Source organism: Erinaceus europaeus, chromosome 8 (assembly GCF_950295315.1).
Source record: "Erinaceus europaeus chromosome 8, mEriEur2.1, whole genome shotgun sequence".
Classification (NCBI taxonomy): domain Eukaryota; kingdom Metazoa; phylum Chordata; class Mammalia; order Eulipotyphla; family Erinaceidae; genus Erinaceus; species Erinaceus europaeus.
Window position 1 is genome coordinate 29,246,173 of NC_080169.1, and position 18,401 is coordinate 29,264,573.

The 18,401-nt window shown below is 40.4% G+C and overlaps 1 long non-coding RNA gene across 1 annotated transcript in view; it reads left to right on the forward strand.

The window, feature by feature from the left end:
• LOC132539770 (uncharacterized) overlaps positions 1–18,401 on the forward strand; it is a 110,959-nt gene that overhangs the window by 63,424 nt on the left and 29,134 nt on the right. Inside the window, exon 3 of the long non-coding RNA XR_009551070.1 lies at positions 15,919–16,028. This is a non-coding gene — a long non-coding RNA (uncharacterized LOC132539770). The remainder of the gene's footprint in view (positions 1–15,918; positions 16,029–18,401) is intronic.

The following is an 18,401-nucleotide window of genomic DNA, read 5'->3' on the forward strand; positions in this document are numbered from 1 at the left end:
TTTCAGCATCTAACACTTCAAATGGGTCATTCCTCTTTTTAGTTCAGGTATTTTCCTGACCAAAAAGATCTCTGTTTATGTATGTATCTGGTGTTTGTATAAGGTATGCTACATCTGTTTTGTTTCAGATCATTTATTTTTACTGAAGCAAAATGTACATACACTAACATGCTGATACTGAAGATAGATAGCCTGCAGCATTTTCACAGGTATATCACTTTTTAAAAAAAAAACTATCACCCAGATCAATGCATAGAACATTTCCATCACCTCATTGAATTCTATTTGCTCTTTTCCAGTTAACAACCACACTCCAGATATCACCACTATCATGACTTGTAATCAGCAGAGATCAGTGTTGCCTTTGCTTGAACTTCCTATAAGTAGAAAAATTTCTGCTTCATAGAAATCGAGATTTAAATGGTCACCACAAGGTGAATATTGGAGGTTCTAAATGTGTTTCATAAACTTCACATACACATGTAAGTGTATGTCCACTAACATACACACCTAGTATAATACAGAAGAAATTCTTTAAAAAAAATTTTTTTTTAATTTAAGAAAGGATTAATTAACAAAACCATAGGGTAGGAGGGGTACAACTCCACACAATTCCCACCACCCAGTCTCCATATACCAACCCCTCCCCCGATAGCTTTCCCATTCTCTATCCCTCTGGGAGCATGGACCCAGGGTCATTGAGGGTTGCAGAAGGTAGAAGGTCTGGCTTCTGTAATTGCTTCCCCGCTGAACATGGGCGTTGACTGGTCGGTCCATGCTCCCAGTCTGCCTCTCTCTTTCCCTAGTAGGGTGGGTCTCTGGGGAAGCGGAGCTGCAGGACACATTGGTGGGGTCTTCAGTCCAGGGAAGCCTGGCTAGCATCCTGATGGCATCTGGAACCTGGTGATTGAAAAGAGCGTTAACATACAAAGCCAAACAAATTGTTGAGCAATCATGGACCCAAAGGTTGGAATAGTGGAGAGGAAGTGTTAGGGAGGTACTCACTGCAAACTCTAGTGTACTTCTGCTTTCAGGTATATATTTTGCAGTAGTTTATGTGAACATAAGCTCTCTCACAGAAACTGGTGTATATCTAGGTTTTGGGACTTTGTTAGAAGAAGAAATTCTTTTCCCACTATGTAATAGAGATCGTTGTCCTTTCCTTGGGTAGACTGTCCCTGGAGATGTTTGTCTAGAGCTCTTGGCAGTTTATGTCATTTAGCTGAGTATTTTTTAAAAATTTTATAATTTTTATTTATAAATCAGAAACACCAACAAGACAGTAGGATTAGAGGGGTACAGTCCCACACAATCCCCACCAAAAGAACTCTGTATCTCATCCCCTCCCCTGATAGCTTTCCTGTTCTTTTTTTTTTTTCCATTACTAAAATGATTTATATATTCACATGCTGTTGATAATCTTTTTTTTAACTTTTATTTTTAAAAAGGAAACATTGACAAAACCGTAGGATAAGAGGGGTACAAATCCACACAATTCCCACCACCAGAACTCCATATCTCATCCCTCCCCTGATAGCTTTCCTATTCTTTACCCTTTTGGGAGTATGGACCCAAGGTCATTGTGGGATGCAGAAGGTGGAAGGTCTGGCTTCTGTAATTGCTTCCCTGCCGAACATGGCCATTGACAGGTCAATCCATACTCCCAGCCTGTCTCTCTCTTTCCCTAATGGGGAAGGGCTCTGGAGAAGTGGAGCTCCAGGACACATTGGTGGGGAAGTCTGGCCTGCATCATGCTAGCATCTGGAATCTGGAGGTTGAAAAGACAGTTAACATACAAAGCCAAACAAATTGTTGAACAATCATGGACCTAAAGGTTGGAATAGTGCCGTTGAAGAGTTGGGGGGGGGGGGAATCTCCATTTTGTAGATAGCTAGTAGGCCTATTTTAGTTATATTCCAAAGGGTCTGTGGCTATACCAGTTTTTTTGTTTTTTTGTTTGTTTGGTTTTTTGCCTGAGCCTGAAATCTGATTTGCAGGTGGATCCTAATTATTATCTAGGGAGATGATGCATGGCTGGCAGAAGGACCAGAAAGCTGGATCAGGGAAGAAAGTAGCTCCCAAATATGGGAAAGGTGTATAAATATTGTTGATTGTAAACCCCATCGATTTGATGTAATCTGGGGTCCATATTCAGTTTAGGAGCCTATGTGACCTCTGCCTGCCTTTAGATCTGAGCTCACATTTTGTGGTCATGAATAGGAACGTTTCAAGCTGCCCCAATATTAGGGCCCATCTTCCTCAGGTGTAGCATAGAGTATATTATCCAGCCTCCCTTTGGAGGATGGAACATTCTTTACCATTGTTGATCCACCTTGAGGGCAAGGTCCTATGGGGGCCCACAAAAGGGTTCTGTTTTGTTGTTTCTGATAGAGATGACTGGTAACAATGGAGAGAGGGATTTATTCGAGATCTAGGCCCATCATGTCTGTTTGGGAATCTCAGGGCTTCCCAATTAAGGCCCAAGCTGTTGGGCCTTAATAGTGACTAATAGTGACTAAATAGGCCTTAATAGTGGCCTGATAGTGACTAAAGAGTCATCGTTAAAGTATGCCAGTCTCTTGCCCTTATTCAGCTTTTGCAATCCTTGCTTTAATAAGGTTAGCTTGGGAGTGAGTGAGAGAACTGTAATAGGAAGGTGAGGAGGGTACCTAAGTCTAAGTAGACACTATTTCATTATGAACTTTATACTAACTCATTGTAGATTATTGTGTACTTTTGATTTCAGGTATATATTTTTCCCTAATTTATGGATACATGTGAACATGTGCTCTATTTTATGGGACCTAGTCTATATCTAGGTTTTGGGACTTTGTTAGGAAGTGAACCTCCTGAAATGGAATTAGAGAATCTTATGAAAGGAAAGGTCTCAGCTGAGTATTGAGGCTGAAGGGTTGACATTCCATGTCTGACGTCTCTGGACATAGTCTGAAGTGAAGTTGGTACTGAGTTGGTACCACACTCGTTGTGTTGATTAGGTTGGGATAAGCAGATGCAATATCATTTGGTATGAATTGAAAGAAGAATGCAAGAAAGTGAGCCCCACCCTAGAGGTTCCAGGACTGGGGAAATATAGGCTCTATAGGGGAAGCGGGAGGTTCCTGCTGTCTTAGGGTTTAAGAAGACAAAAGATAGTTATTGCTATAATCATATTATTTAGCAATTGAGTTAACTTTGAAATATCCCTTTGTTAGGATTTGCTGTGTCATACACAACATCACCATAATGTATGTCCTTTGACATTATTTGTATATAGCTGTGCCACCGGTTGCTTCTGTTCTCCCTGGTCTAACCTCTTAAGATTGAGTCAACATATCAAAGACAGCCTATGTATTAAAATGACTCAGTCTGTGATGTAAAAAGTTTGAGATATTCAATTTTCCCCTCTCATATTAATTAAATAGTAATTTATCTGACTACAAATTGATAGGAGTGTACACAAACACCATTCCCACCGCCAAAAGACTGTATTCCATCCCCTCCTCCCTCCCCTCCCCCCGACCCCATGAAGCTGAGCATCCACCCTCATCCTCAACCCAGGGTTTTTACTTTTGTGCCCTACTCCAGATTCAGTCAAATTCTGCTTTTAGTTTCCCTTTCTGTTCTTTCTCAACTTCTGTTTTTGAGTGGGATCATCCCATACTCATCTTTATCTTTCTGACTTAGCTCAATTAATTCCTTCTAGCTCCATCCAAGATAGGTCAGAGAAGGTCGGTTCATTGTTCTTAATAGCTGCGTAGTATTCCATTGTGTATATGTATCACAGCTTTCTCAGCCACTCATCTGTTGTTGGGCACCTGGATTGCTTCCAGGTTTTAGCTATTACAAGTTGTGCTGCTATGAAAATAGGTGTACACATTTCTTTTTGGTTGGGTATTATGGAGTCCTTGGGGTATATCCCTAGGAGAGGGATTACTGGGTCATATGGAAGGTCCATGTCTATCCTTGTGAGAGTTCTCCAGACTGCTCTCTACAGAGGTTGGACCAATTTACATTCCCACCAGCAGTGCAGAAGGGTTCCTCTGTCCTCACAGCCTCTCCAGCATTTGCTGCTGCTGTCCTTTTTGATGTATGCCATTCTCACAGGGGTAAGTTGGTTATCTCAATATTGTCTTTATTTGCATTTCTCTGACAGTCAGCGACCTGGAACAATTTTTCATATGTTTGTTAGCCTTTTGGATCTCTTCTTAGTAGTGAATGTTCTGGATCTCTTCTTAGTAGTGAATGTTCTGTTCATATCCTTTGCCCATTTTTGGATGGGGTCATTTGCTTTTTTGATGCTAAGTTTGCTGAGCTCTTTGTATATTTTGGTGATTAGTGCCTTGTCTGATGTATGGCATGTGAAGATCTTCTCCCATTCTGTGAGGGGTCTCTTTGTTTGTGTGATAGTTTCTTTGGCTGTGCAGAAGCTTTTCAATTTGATGTAGCCCCAATTTGATGGTTTGTTTCTGCTTTAGTCTTCTTTGCAATTGGGTTTGTTTCATCAAAGATGTCCTTGAGGTTTGGGTAGCTTTCCTATTCTTTATCCCTCTGGGAGTATGGACCCAGGGTCATTACTGAGTACAGAAGGTGGAAGGTCTGGCTTCTCTAATTGCTTGCCTGCTGAACATGGCCATTTAATCAGATCAGTACTCAGTTTTGTTTTGTTTTTGTTTTTTTTTTAACCAGAGCACTGCTCAGCTCTGAGTCATGGTGTTGTGGGGGATTGAACCTGGGACCTTGGAGTCTCAGGCTTTGATGTCTTTTTGCATATCCATTATGTACTGTGATATCACCCCAGTTTGAGTATCTTTTTAAAAAATGGAGCTGGCTTTTTTTTTTTTTTTTTTTTTGGCAAGAGCACTGTGCAGCTCTGGCTTATTGTAGTTCTGGGGATTGGACCTGGGTCTAATGTTCACTTTATGGATACAGTTTTGGAGTTGGTTCACCTCTTTAGAATGTTTGTCACCCAAGGCTAGCAGGTGACTCATCCACTAGAGTATACATGTTACCATGGGCAAGGACCCCACGTTGGATCCCCAACCACTGCATGGAAGCATGTGCAGGGGTTGGGTGGATGGGGGAGCTTCATGAATGATGAAGTAGTGCTATTGTGTCTCTCCTCTTTCTCTCTCTTTTTCTCTCACTTTCTCTATGTATCCTACCCTCTATCTAGAGGAAAGTAAAAACAGGGTCACCACGACTGGCAGAATCCTGCAGATACTGAGGCCCAGCAATAACCCTAGTGGCAAATAAAGTATGTTACCATGCATGGCACACTCATCACCAGAGTCCCAATATCCCTTCAGCACAGTATTTTAAACCCCTTCCACTCAAGTTAATTTCTTTCTTTCTTTCTTTCTTTCTTTCTTTCTTTCTTTCTTTCTTTTTTCTTTTTTTCTTTCTTTCTTTCTTCCTTTCTCTCTTTAGATTTAAATCTAAACCCTTAGATTTCCAAAACAGCAAGATGGAGCTCACTGGAGATTATTCAGCGGAAAGTTTAGAACTGGAGCTGCTAAGAGAATACACTAAGCAGATCTTAGAATGGAGTTGGTAAAAGTAAAAGACTCTGGGGTGGAGGTGGGGTATTCATATTCAGGTCCTGGAGCATCATAGCAGAGGACCCAGTGGGGGTTGTATTGTTATATGGAAAACTGGGAAATGTTATGCATGTACAAACTATTATATTTACTTTCAAGTATGTAACATTAATTCCCCATTAAAAAAAAACCAAAAATATTAAAATCAACTTGGAGGTAAAAAAAAAAAAAAGAACTAGCTCAGTTTAGACACAAAACAAAGGGACACTTTAGTTAGCCTTTTAATTAGCCTTGAAAGGTTTTGATGCCCTGATGGGAACGATTAACTAGCAGGCCAGTGAGTTCCCACAGCTCAGTGGGGTACTAAGCTGATGCAGGGACAGTGATTTACAATTATGACCATTTCTGTAGCTACTTAGAGAAGGGAATCAGTTTATCTTTTTTTCTAGACTCTACCCTACTCTGAGAAATGCCCAAGGAAAGATATTTTTGGTTAGCAACAAAGATGCTTTTGGGGGAGCAGGGTACAAAAGGGAATAGATCTCATGCAAAAAGGTCACATAGCTGTAGGTTTAAAAGTTTATGCTTATAAATAGGAAAGGGTACACAGTTTACTATAATTTTGACTGTGCTTATTCATTTAAGTAGTCCATATAAAAATGTGTACTGTATTCTGGTCCTATTTGTCCTAAACTGTATACAAGAGAATATATAGTGTCATGATCCAAAGGAGTCAACCACCTTCATTGTTTATCTTAATCTCTTTGTAGTCTCCAGATGACTTTTTATGTGTTCCCAGAAATCTGCTCTGGGTCGTCTTTTTCTACCCGCCACACACTCTCCTTGGGGAATTTCATCATCTGTTGTGGCTCTAGTCATTATCTTGATGGGTGTGACTCTCACATATGTTCATGTCAGCCCAACCTTGGATGGATTGATCCCTTGACTCAAATCTGCGCTTTCTGGATGTGGATATATTCTACAGACACGTGCATGAGCATCTTCCACATATGTTCTAGAGGCATGTTTATTTATTTATTTATTGGATAGAGACAGAGAGAAATTGAGAAGTAAGGGGCATATAGAAGGAAATAGACAGAGAGACACGTGCAACCCTGCTTTACCACTTGTGAAGCTTTCCCAAGGGTTTGAACCCAGGTCCTTGCACATTGTAGTGTGTGTGCTTACCTAGGTGTGCCACTGCCTAGCCCCTTTCTATAGCATCTTCAAGCTACTACTTCCTAAACTGAATTTCAGTGTTCCTTTTCTCCAAGTCTACTCACCCTCCTGTGGTCTATACATTGGTGAAGTGAATCTCTTTACACCCTCACCTCTGATTTCTTGTTCTTTCTTAATTTTGTATTGATCTCTAGGGCTTTACTGCTCTGGGTTTTTTCAGATATGAAGAATGAGTAAAGAGAGACAGAGATAGAGAGCAACTCCAAGCAGAGAAAAAGAGAGAGAGAGAGAGAGAGAGGAGACTGATTCTACTGCACCAAAGCTTCCTTCAATTTGGTTGGGGCCAGACTAGAATCTGGGTCAGCCATATGGCAAAGGAACACATTACCTAAGGGGGCTATTTTGCCGACCCTCACCTCTGATTTCCATTTCATCCAATTCTCTTTGATCTGTGTCTTCCTCTTCAGTTCAGTTCTACTTTTGCCGCCTAGTTCAAGGCCCTCTTCTCCCTGCTAGGCTTTGCCTAAGAGCCTCCCTGTTTTGTTATCCTTCATCTCTTCTGCTCCTACTGCCAGCTTTGATGGAAGATTTGATCATATCACTCCGATTCAAAATACTTCAACAACTTCGCATTTCAACCTCTTCACCTGGCTCTCAAGTTTCTTACCATCTGGCCACTGACTGCTTATTCAGACTTTCACCTTGCCACTTTTTCTTCAAACTTTTGAGTTTCTGCATAATGATGAATATCAGACCCTTGTCTGAATATACTTCTGCTATGCTTTTGCTCTTCATTTTTTTTTTTTTCCTGAGCTAACCTCTTCCTTTCTGTTCAGCTAGGAAGAGTAGGGGACCCTTAATTCTACCAGCTTTGTGAACTCTTCCTTCATTCCTAACTCCTTAAGCAAAGAGCCCTCAGTCCTACAGTTACAAGGTAATCAGTTCTGCAACCACTTGAGTCAACTTGAATGTAACTTCATGGAGACAATGTTCCTACATTGTAGTAGTTTTCATTCTCTCACTCCTGCTTGTCTATAAGTTTCCAGAGGACAGAGTGTTTATTATTCAGTCTCACACATAGATGATATCCAGCATCATTCAACTAGTGTGTTGTGCTAGCTTCTTTTAAATAGGTTGAATAATAGATATATCATTTTTTTCTTTTTTAAATTTTTTATATTTATTTTCCCTTTTTGTTGCCCTTGTTGTTTTTCATTATTGTTGTAGTTATTATTGTTGTTGATGATGATGTTGTTGTTGTTAGATAGGGCAGAGAGAAATGGAGAGGGGAGGGGAAGGCAGAGAGGGGGAGAGAAAGACACCTGCAGACCTACTTCACCACCTGTGAAGCTACTCCCCTACAGGTGAGGAGCCAGGGGCTCGAACTGGGGTCCTTACACCGGTCCTTGCACTTTGCGCCACGTGCGCTTAACCTGCTGCATTACTGCCCGACTCCCTGAAATATCATTTCTATTCCTTTATACTTCACTGTGGAAAGAATGATAAAGGTCGGAAAGATAAAAGACAAAGCAAAAAAGAGTTATCCTTTGGGAAATACTTGTTTTGAAATTTTTTTAAATTTATTTTTTATTTAAGAAAGGATAAATTAACAAAACCATAGTTGAACAATTTATTAAAGGCCATTTAAGTGAATGTGAGTTGTGAGACTCCTAAAAATTGTCTTCTGTTTCCAATTAGTCAGTGGAGCCTTGACAATTGGGGAGACCTGGGCTGGAGTTGTAATGAAAGGGCATGTTCAGAGGGCGGGGGAAGGATTTACCAGACACTGGGTGTGTTTTTGGAAGAGGATCCTGAGCATGAGTAGAATGTTGCTAGGAAGGCACTTAGCTCAGATTTGCCTAGGGTGACAGCTTCAGCAGCACAGGAATGAGATAAGCAGTGGGATAGTGAGATAATTCAGGACATAATGACTAAAAGGCAGAGTTTCAGATTGCTGAGGCCTCTCTAGATCCTTTTAGTGTGTTCAGATTTCTGCCCTTGGGGATTACCTTGACTTTATCTGTCCATCATAAGGACTAATCTATTATAATTGTAAACTGACTGACTGCTGTCCTTATTTCCAGCAACACTGAGAATATAGAGTATGTCAGTAAAGTTGAGAAAAATTTATTCTGCTCATATCATTAATGTGTATGAATTTTGTTTAGTCTTTTTTTTTATTTAAGAAAGGAGACATTAACAAAATCATAGGATGGGGGGTACAGCTCCACACAATTCCCGCCACCCAATCTCTATATCCCGTCCCCTCCCCTGATAGCTTTCCCATTCTCTATCCCTCTGGGAGCATGGACCTAGGGTCGTTGTGGGTTGCAGAAGGTGGAAGGTCTGGCTTCTGTAATTGCTTCTCCGCTGAACATGTGCATTGACTGGTCGATCCATACTCCCAGTCTGCCTCTCTCTTTCCCTAGTAGGATGGGTCTCTGGGGAAGCGGAGCTCCAGGACGCATTGGCGGGGTCTTCAGTCCAGGGAAGCCTGGCCGGCATCCTGATGGCATCTGGAACCTGGTGGCTGAAAAGAGAGTTAACATACAAAGCCAAACAAATTGTTGAAGAATCATGGAACCAAAGGATGGAATAGTGGAGATAAAGTGTTGGGGGGTACTCACTGCAAACTCTAGTGTACTATTGCTTTCAGGTATATACATGTGGACAAATGCTCTATCTCCTGGAACTTGGTCTATATCTAGGTTTTGTGACTTTGTTAGGAAGTGAACCACCTGGGATGGAGTTAGAGAATGCTATGAAAGGAAAGGTCTCACCCTAGTGATGAAGCTGAAGGGTTGTCATTCCACACCTGAAGTCTCTGGACACAGTCTGAAGTGAAGCATGCTGGGGTGGCACTCGTGTTGATTAGGTTGCGATCAGTGGATGCAATATTATTTGATAAGAATTGGGAGAAGCATACAGCAAAGTGGGCCCTACCCTAGGGTCCCAGGACTGGGGGAAGTTTAGGCTCTATAGTGGAAATGTGAGGTTCCTGCTGTCTTAGGGTTCAAGAATACAATGGATAGTTATTGTTAACATCAAATTATTTAGTGATTGGGTTAACTTTGAAAAGTCCCTTTGTTAGACATATAATTTTCCCCCCTCGCATATTAATTAAATAGTGATTTATATGACTACAATTTAATAGGTGTGTACATAAACACCATTCCCACCACCAAAAGATTGTGTCCCATCCCACCCACGCACCCCCACCCCCACCCCCCCACCAGCCCAGGAAGCTGCATGTTCATCCTCCCCCTCACCACAGGGGAGAGAGAAAGATACCTGCAGACCTGCTTCACCACCTGTGAATCTACTCCCCTACAGGTGAGGAGCCGGGGGCTCGAACCGGAATCCTTACACCGGTCCTTGCACCTGCTTTGCTATGCATGCGACACAGGTTTGAGCTCCTGCCTCCCATCACACAGGGGTGTGCTTCAGTCCAGTGATGTCTTTCTCTTCCTCTCTCTGTTTCTTTTTATCTGAAAAAAATTGGCATGGAGCAGTAAAGCATTAGTGATGACAAAAAATTTACTAATATTTTAAAATATACAAAACAAAACATTTTAAACTATAAGATGAAAGAGAATTCTAGAAGAAACAATTTATTGAGGGGCTAACTAGTGGCACACTTGGTAGAACACACACATTATAGTAAGCAAGGAATCAGATTCAAGCCTCTGGTCTGTACCTGCACCTGGTCTGGTCTGTACCTGTACTTGGATGTTTCTTAAGCAGTGGGGCATTGTTGCAGGTCTCTCTCTCTCTCTCTCTCTCTCTCTCTTTCTCTTGCCACCAGGGTTATTGCTGGAGCTCAGTGCCAGCACTATGAAACTATGAATCCACTGCTTCTGGTGACCATTTCCCCCCTTTTTTTTCCTTTTCCTTTATATGTTATTCAATAGGACAGAGATAAATTGACAGGGGAACGGTACATAGGGAGAGAAAGACCTGTTTCACCGCTCACGAACTATCCCCGCTGCAGATAGGGAGCCTGGGGCTCAAACCTGGGTTCTTGTGTGGATCCTTCTGCATGGTACTTTGCACACTATTATTATTAACTAGGTGGTTAATGACATGGAAAGACAACATTTCATTCATATATTTAATGATGCAGATCCAGAAGAATTCTCAAAAGAACTTAGGAAGTACATTGCTGGGAAAAATGAAGAAACTCAATGTTCTCGATTTGATATGGGAAACAGAAATCCTTGGTTTCAAAGATCCATTTGCTAGGAAAATCAATGAAAACAGAGTTATAGAGTATGAAGGACACTAAGAATGCATTCCAGTTTCAGATAGCAAGGTAAGGAAGTAGACTTACCTATAAAGAAGAGAGAACATCAGGAGTAGAAGACAAAATGACTTCAAAGTAGGAGAAAAATGTTTTAAGAAAAATGAAGCAATCCTTCAAGAAATTGAAGAACTGATTAGAAAAACAAATATAAAAAATATATGGGTCTTAGAAGGAACAGTAACAAAGAAATTAACAGAAATCATATTAAAAAATATAAGAAAAATTTCCAAATTTGGGATGTTGTCAGGATATAGATGCTCAGGAAGCAGAGTGAACTCCTGAATACAACTAAACCAAAGTATATCAGTATGACCTTTGATAAAAGGTCAAGGACAGGGGGCTGGGTGGTGGCGCACTTGGTTGAGTGCATGTCTTACAATGTGCAAGGACCCAGGTTCGAGCCTCCAGTCCCCACCTACAGGGGGAAAGCTTTACAAGTGGTGAAGCAGGGCTGCAGGTGTCTCTCTGTCTCTGTCCCTCTCTATCACCCCCCCACCTCTTGATTTCTGGCTGTCTCTATCCAATAAATAAAGATAATAATAAATTAAAAAAAATTTTTTTTAAGTCAAGAACAAAGAAAAAATTTTGTAAGTTGACAGGGAAAAGAATAAAGTGATTGGTAAAGGCAGTGTAATCAGACTCATACTAGACTTTCCTGCAGGAACCGTGTAGGCCAGAAGAGAGTGGGATAACATATTCAAGATATTAAAAGGAAACATCTACCACTCATACATGTTTTTCTCTGTAAGACTCTAATTCAAATATGAAGGTGAAATAAAAACAGTACCAGATATATAAAACTTAAGAAGTTTGTCATTACCAGCTCTGCCATGCAATAGATACTGAAAGGAGGGCCATGTTTTTTATTCCCATCAGAACACTGATCAACTTTGGCTTATGGTGTTGTTGGGTATTTAAGTTGGGACCTTTGGTGCCTCAGGCATGAAAGCTTTTTTGTATAACTATTATGTATATTATGTATAACTATCTTCCTAGCCAAGTATGTGTATTTTAAAATTTGTTTTATATTTTACTTGTTATTAATAGTTTGCTACAAGAGTGTAAGATTACAATGTATATATAGTTCCACATCCACAACCAATGTTCAGTATTCCTACCCTTCCAAAGATAACAACTATTGTTCTCATAAAATGTCTTTCAAACAGTATGCTTGCTTCCAAACAGTTTGGATTTTTGACAAGGTCATGTAAATAAGATCTCTAGATTCCACATATGAGTAAAACCATCTGGTAGTTGTCTTTCATTTGTTAACTTATTTCACAAAGTAGAATCACCTCCAGTTCCATCATTTTTGACCCCAGAGACATAATATCATCTTTTTTGATTATAGAGTAGTATTCTATGCAATATATATGCCATAACAACTTTACCCATTTATATGATCAAGTATGCATATATTTATTTGCCATACTTCTTGTTTTGTTAGTTAAAATTAATTTTGCAATATTGTACATTATATACATTTTTATTTTTTAATTTAATTTTTTATTTATAAAAGGAAACACTGATCATAGGATAAGAGGGGTACAACTCTACACAATTGCCACCACCAGAACTCCATATTCCATCCCCTCCCTTGATAGCTTTCCTATTTTTTTTTTTGCCTCTAGGGTTATTGTCGGGGCTCAGGACCTGCACCACAAATCCACTGCTCCTGGAGACCATTTTTTCCCCTTTTGTTGCCCTTGTTGTTTTATCATTGTTGTGGTATTATTATTGTTGTTATTCTTGCTGTCATTGGATAGGACAGATAGAAATCGAGAGAGGAGGGGAGACAGATGGGGGAGAGAAAGAACGACACCTGTAGATCTGCTTCTCTGCCTGTGAAGTGACTCCCCTATAGGTGGGGAACTGGGGGCTTGACTGGGATCCTTACGCTTGTCCTTGGGCTTTGCGCCACGTGCACTTAACCCACTGCACTACTGCCTTGGCTCCCAACTTTCCTATTCTTTAACCCTCTGGGAGTATGGAGCCAAGGTCATTGTGGGATGCAGAAAGTGGAAGTTCTGGCTTCTGTAATGGCTTTCCCGCTGAACATGGGCATTGACAGGTCGATCCATACTCCCAACCTGTCTCTCTCTTTCCCTAGTGGGGAAGGGCTCTGGGGAAGCGGAGCTCCAGGACACATTGGTGGGGTTGTCTGACCAGGGAAGTCTGGTTGACATCATGCTAGCATCTGGAACCTGGTAGCTGAAAAGAGAGTTAACATACAAAGCCAAACAAATTGTTGAACAATCATGAGCTTAAAGGTTGGAATAGTGCAGGTGAAGAGTTGGAGGGGGTGTCACCATTTTGTAGATATCTAGTAGGCATATTTTAGTTATTTTCCAAAAGGCCTGTGGCTATACTCGCTTTTTTTCTCCCTGAGCCTGAAATCTGATATGCAGGTGGATCCAAGTTATTGTCTGAGGAGATGATGTCATGGCTGCATAAAGGACCAGAAAGCTGGATCAGGGAAGAGAGTAACTCCCAAATATGGGAAAGGTGTATAAATATTGTTGACTGTAAACCCCAAGATCTGATGTGATCTTGGGCTCATATTCAGCTTAGGAGCCTATGTGACCTCTTCATCCCTGTAGATCTGAGCTCACATTCTGTGGTCGTCAGTAGAAATGTTCCAAGCAGCCCCAATATTAGGACCCATCTTCCTCAGGTGTAGCTAGAGTATATTGTCCATCCTCCCTTCTCTACCTTTGTTGATCCAAGTTGAGCACAAGGTCCTATGGGGGCCCTCAAAGTGGTCTATTGTGTTGTTCATGATAGAGATGACTGGTAACAATGGAGAGAGGGATTTATTTGAGGTCTAGGCCCACCATGTCTGCTTGGGAGTCTCAGGATTCCCCGACTAGAGCCCCGGCTGCTGGGGTGGCCTGATAGTGACTAAAGAGTCATCATTAAAGTATGCTAGTCTCTTGTCCTTATTCAGCTTTTGCTGTCCTTGCTTTGATGAGCTTAGCTTTGGAATGAGTGAGGGAAGTGTAATAGGAAGTAGGTGAGGAGGCTATCTATCTAAGTAGACACTATTTCATTATGGACTTCATACTGACTCACTGTAGACTCACTGTTTACTTTTGCTTTCAGGTATATATTTTGGATACATGTGAACTATCTTATGCGACCTGGTCTATATCTAGGTTTTGGGACTTTGTTAGGAAGTGAACCTCCTGGAATGGAATTAGAGAATCTTATGAAAGGAAAGGTCTCAGCTGAGTATTGAGGCTGAAGGGTTGACATTCCATGCCTGACATCTCTGGACACAATCTGAAGTGAAGCATGCTGAGGTGGTACTCATTGAGTTGATTAGGTTGGGATTAGCAGATGCAATATTATTTGGTATGAATTGAGAGAATCATGCAGGACATTGAACCCCATCCTAGAGGTTCCAGGACTGGGGAAATGTAGGCTCCATAGAGGAAGTGGGAGGTTCCTGCTGTCTTAGGGTTTAAGAAGACCATAGATAGTTATTGCTATAATCACATTATTGGGCAATTGGGTTAACTTTGAAATATCCCTTTGTTAGGATTTGCTGTATCATACACAACATCACCATAATTTATGTCCTTTGACATTATTTGTATATAGCTGTGCCACTGGTTGCTTCTGTTCTCCCTGGTCCAAGCTTTTAAGAGAGTCAACATATCAAAGACTCAGACTATGTATTAAAAAGACTCAGTCTGTGATTTAAAATGTTTGAGATAGTCAATCATTTTCCCCTTTCATATTAATTAAATAGTGATTGATCTGACTACAAATTGATAGGAGTGTACATAAACACCATGCCCACCACCAAAAGACTGTTTCCCCCACCCCCCACCCCGCTCCATGAAGCTGAACATCCACCCTTACCCTCAACCCAAGGTTTTTACTTTTGTGCCCTACTCCAAATTCAGTCAAATCCTGCTTTGAGATTCTCTTTCTGTTCTTCTTTCTCAAGTTCTGTTTATGAGTGGGATTATCCCATACTCGTCTTTGTCTTTCTTACTTAGCTCACTTAACATGATTCCTTCTAGCTCCATCCAAGATGGGTCAGAGAAGGTGGGTTCATTGTTCATCATAGCTGCTTAGTATTCCATTGTGTAAATTTACCACAGCTTTCTCAGCCACTCATCTGTTGTTGGGCACCTGGATTGCTTTCAGGTTTTAACTATTATGAAATGTGCTGCTATGAACATAGTGTACACATATCTTTTTGGTTGAGTATTACTATTTTTCTTACAATACATAGTAACTTACCTGAGTGTTATGCATTCACCTTTTGCATGATTTATATTTGAATAAGATGGTTTATCTGGAACAAACTCTTTGAATATGACCTGGAGGTTGGCAAGGTGGGAGACAGCCCACCCAGTAGAGTATTTGCTTTACTATGTGTGAAGGCCTGGATTTGAGCTTTGGTACTATCATAATAAATATGGAGCTCCATATTTATTATGAGCAGGAGCTCCATGGTTGTATCATTTTTACTGTCCCTTCTCTCTCTCTCTCTCTTTCTCTCTCTCTCTAGCCCTGTCTCTTTGTCTTCATCTCCTCCATTTCCTCCTCTTTCTCCTTCTTTTTCTCAGAGCACTGCTCAACTCTGGCTTATGGTGGTGTGGGGGACCGAGCCTGGGACTTTGGATTTTTGAGAGTCTCTTTGCATAACCATTAATTATGCTATGTACCCTTGCCTCTTCTCCTCTCTTCTCCTCTCTTCTCTCTTCTCCTCTCTTCTCCTCTCTTCTCCTCTCTTCTCCTCTCTTCTCCTCTCTTCTCCTCTCCTCTCCTCTCTTCTCCTCTCCTCTCCTCTCCTCTCCTCTCCTCTCCTCTCCTCTCCTCTCCTTTTCTCTCCATTTCATTTCTTTTTAAATTTATTTATTTTCTCCTTCTTCTTTTCACCAGAGGCTTATGTTGCTGCTTTGGACTGAACCTGAAACCTTATTGGCTCAGCATGAAAGTCTTTGGTCTAAGAATTATGCTGCCTTCCACTCCCTTACTCTGCATTAACAAATGTAAGTTGTGTATGTATGTATGTGTTAGAAGTAAATTCAAGGATTTTATTCTTCGGTTTTCTGAGTTTAAGGAGTCTTAATGTGGTTTATACCTGTTATCAAATAATGTGCATTTCTCTGAAAGACAAGTACAATATCTTTGAACATATATGGAATATAAGAATTGAAGCACTTGAACTTGTTTTAAAAAAACCAGTAGCCAATACAGAAGTTATGGGATATATATTCCATAATAATACTCTACAATCCGAAAAGATGGTATTGAGTCCTTTGGGATAAAATATGGATGGAAATGGAAGTATTATGTTTGTCAAAATAAGTAAACAGATGAAAGAAAAATTACCAGATGGTTTCACTCATATGTGTAATCTAGAGATTGGATTCACATAAACGTCCATAAGAAACAAATAAAACAACACCAACAAAACAGAAGAAAGCAAAGTGTTTCTAAAACTTGTGTGAGAACTATGGTGTTTATATTTGGGAGGAAGAAGGGTGGGGATACAGAATTTTGGTGGTGTGAAACTATGCATTGTAATCTTATAATCTTATAACGTACTATTGATAACAAAACAACAACAACAAATTAGTAGCCAAACTGTCACTAAAATTTTGTAAAATCTATGATTGTTATCCTTGTCAGGAGGGGACATTAAGGGGACTGAACTTTGGTTGTGGGTGTAGTGTGGAACTATATCCCTGTAATCTAATAATCTTGTAAACCATTATTAAGCCACAAATTAAAATAAATAAAGCAATAATGATCAGAGGATCTGTTCAGAAAGTGCAATTTCTGAATAAGTGTGTTTGAAAGAGGGAACTGAATAGCTGAAGAGAAGAAATCACTAGCAAACTAATTCAAGCACATTTTCAAGAACGGGAAGACATGAGTTTCCTGACTGAAACTGCTTATTGAATGTCCATCGTAATGCAAGAAATCAGATCCACACCCAAGACAAAGCATTGTGAAATTTCAGAACACTCAAGACAAGGAGAAGAATGCCTGAAAAATTCCAAGTTGTCGGAGACAAATCAGGTTACATACAAAGAACAACTATTAGAATGATTCTAGACTTGTTAATGGGAACATTAGAGACCAAAATACAAATTTGAATCAAGTATGAAGTGGAATGAAGACATACTTAGTCTTGAAAATGAACTCTGCCTCCCACACAGCCCTTCTCAAGAAGCTGTTGTATATGAGTATCAGGAAAACAATGGAGAAAACCAAATAAGAAAGATACAGGAGTCAGGACAGAGGTGAAGGGAATCTCCAGGTGACAGTAAAGGGAAGTTCCAGATGACTCCTTGGCACCACTCAGGGAGTGGAATCAGTCTACTTTAGAATCAGCCAAGAGACTCTGAGAGATGCTTCTTCAAAGAGGTAAAAAGGCTAGAATACATGATGTACTTGAATGTCTGGAGAGGAAGTTCAGACATTTGACAGAAAGTTGGGAGTCTAAATTATTCATAAACATAACAATTAGCATGTACAAAAGCAAGACTTTCTTCATTGTTTTTTTTTAATTCCCTTTTGTTGCCCTTGTTGTAGTTATTGTTGTTATTGCTGTCATCGTTGTTGGATAGGACAGAGAGAAATGGAGAGAGGAGGGGAAGACAGAGAGGGGGAGAGAAAGAGAGACACCTGCAGACGTGCTTCACCGAAGGTGGGGAGCCTGGGGCTCCAACCGGGATCCTTATGCCGGTCCTTGCACTTTGCCTCACGTGAGCTTAACTGGCTGTGCTACCGCCCGACTCCCAAAGCAAGACTTTCTATTCAGAGAAAATGCAAATTTATAAGAAAGGAAAAATAGTCATGGTTTACATAATGACTTAACCCTGAATAGTGTTTAGTTACAATAATATAAAAATTAAATAGTGAGAGGCCAGGTGGTGGTGCATCTGGTTAAGTGCGCACATTACAGTGCCAGGGACCAGGGTTCAAGGTCCCCACCTGCAGGGGAAAACCTTCACAAGTGATGAAGCAGGGCTGCAGGTTTCTCTCTGTCTCTTTCCCTATCTATCTTCCCCTCCTCTCTCAATTTGCCTCTGTCTGTAGCCAACAATAAATAATTTATATTATACAAACTAAATACGGATCTAACTCAAACCACTACAGAAAACATAGTGGAATAAGAAGGAAATGGGAAGGGCATGTATGTATATTCTGAGTGGGGGAATGAAAGAGAACAAAAATCATATAACAATGTGGGAAGTTAATGGAGAATGTTTAATACTGAAAAATTAAGAGAGGACAATATGTTGTTATTATTTAGGGGTATAGAGGTATAATTTTCTTTTTTAAATTTAATTTTATTTATTTGATGAATTTATTATTAGAGGTACAGTTGCCTCAAAACTTTGAAAAGGGAG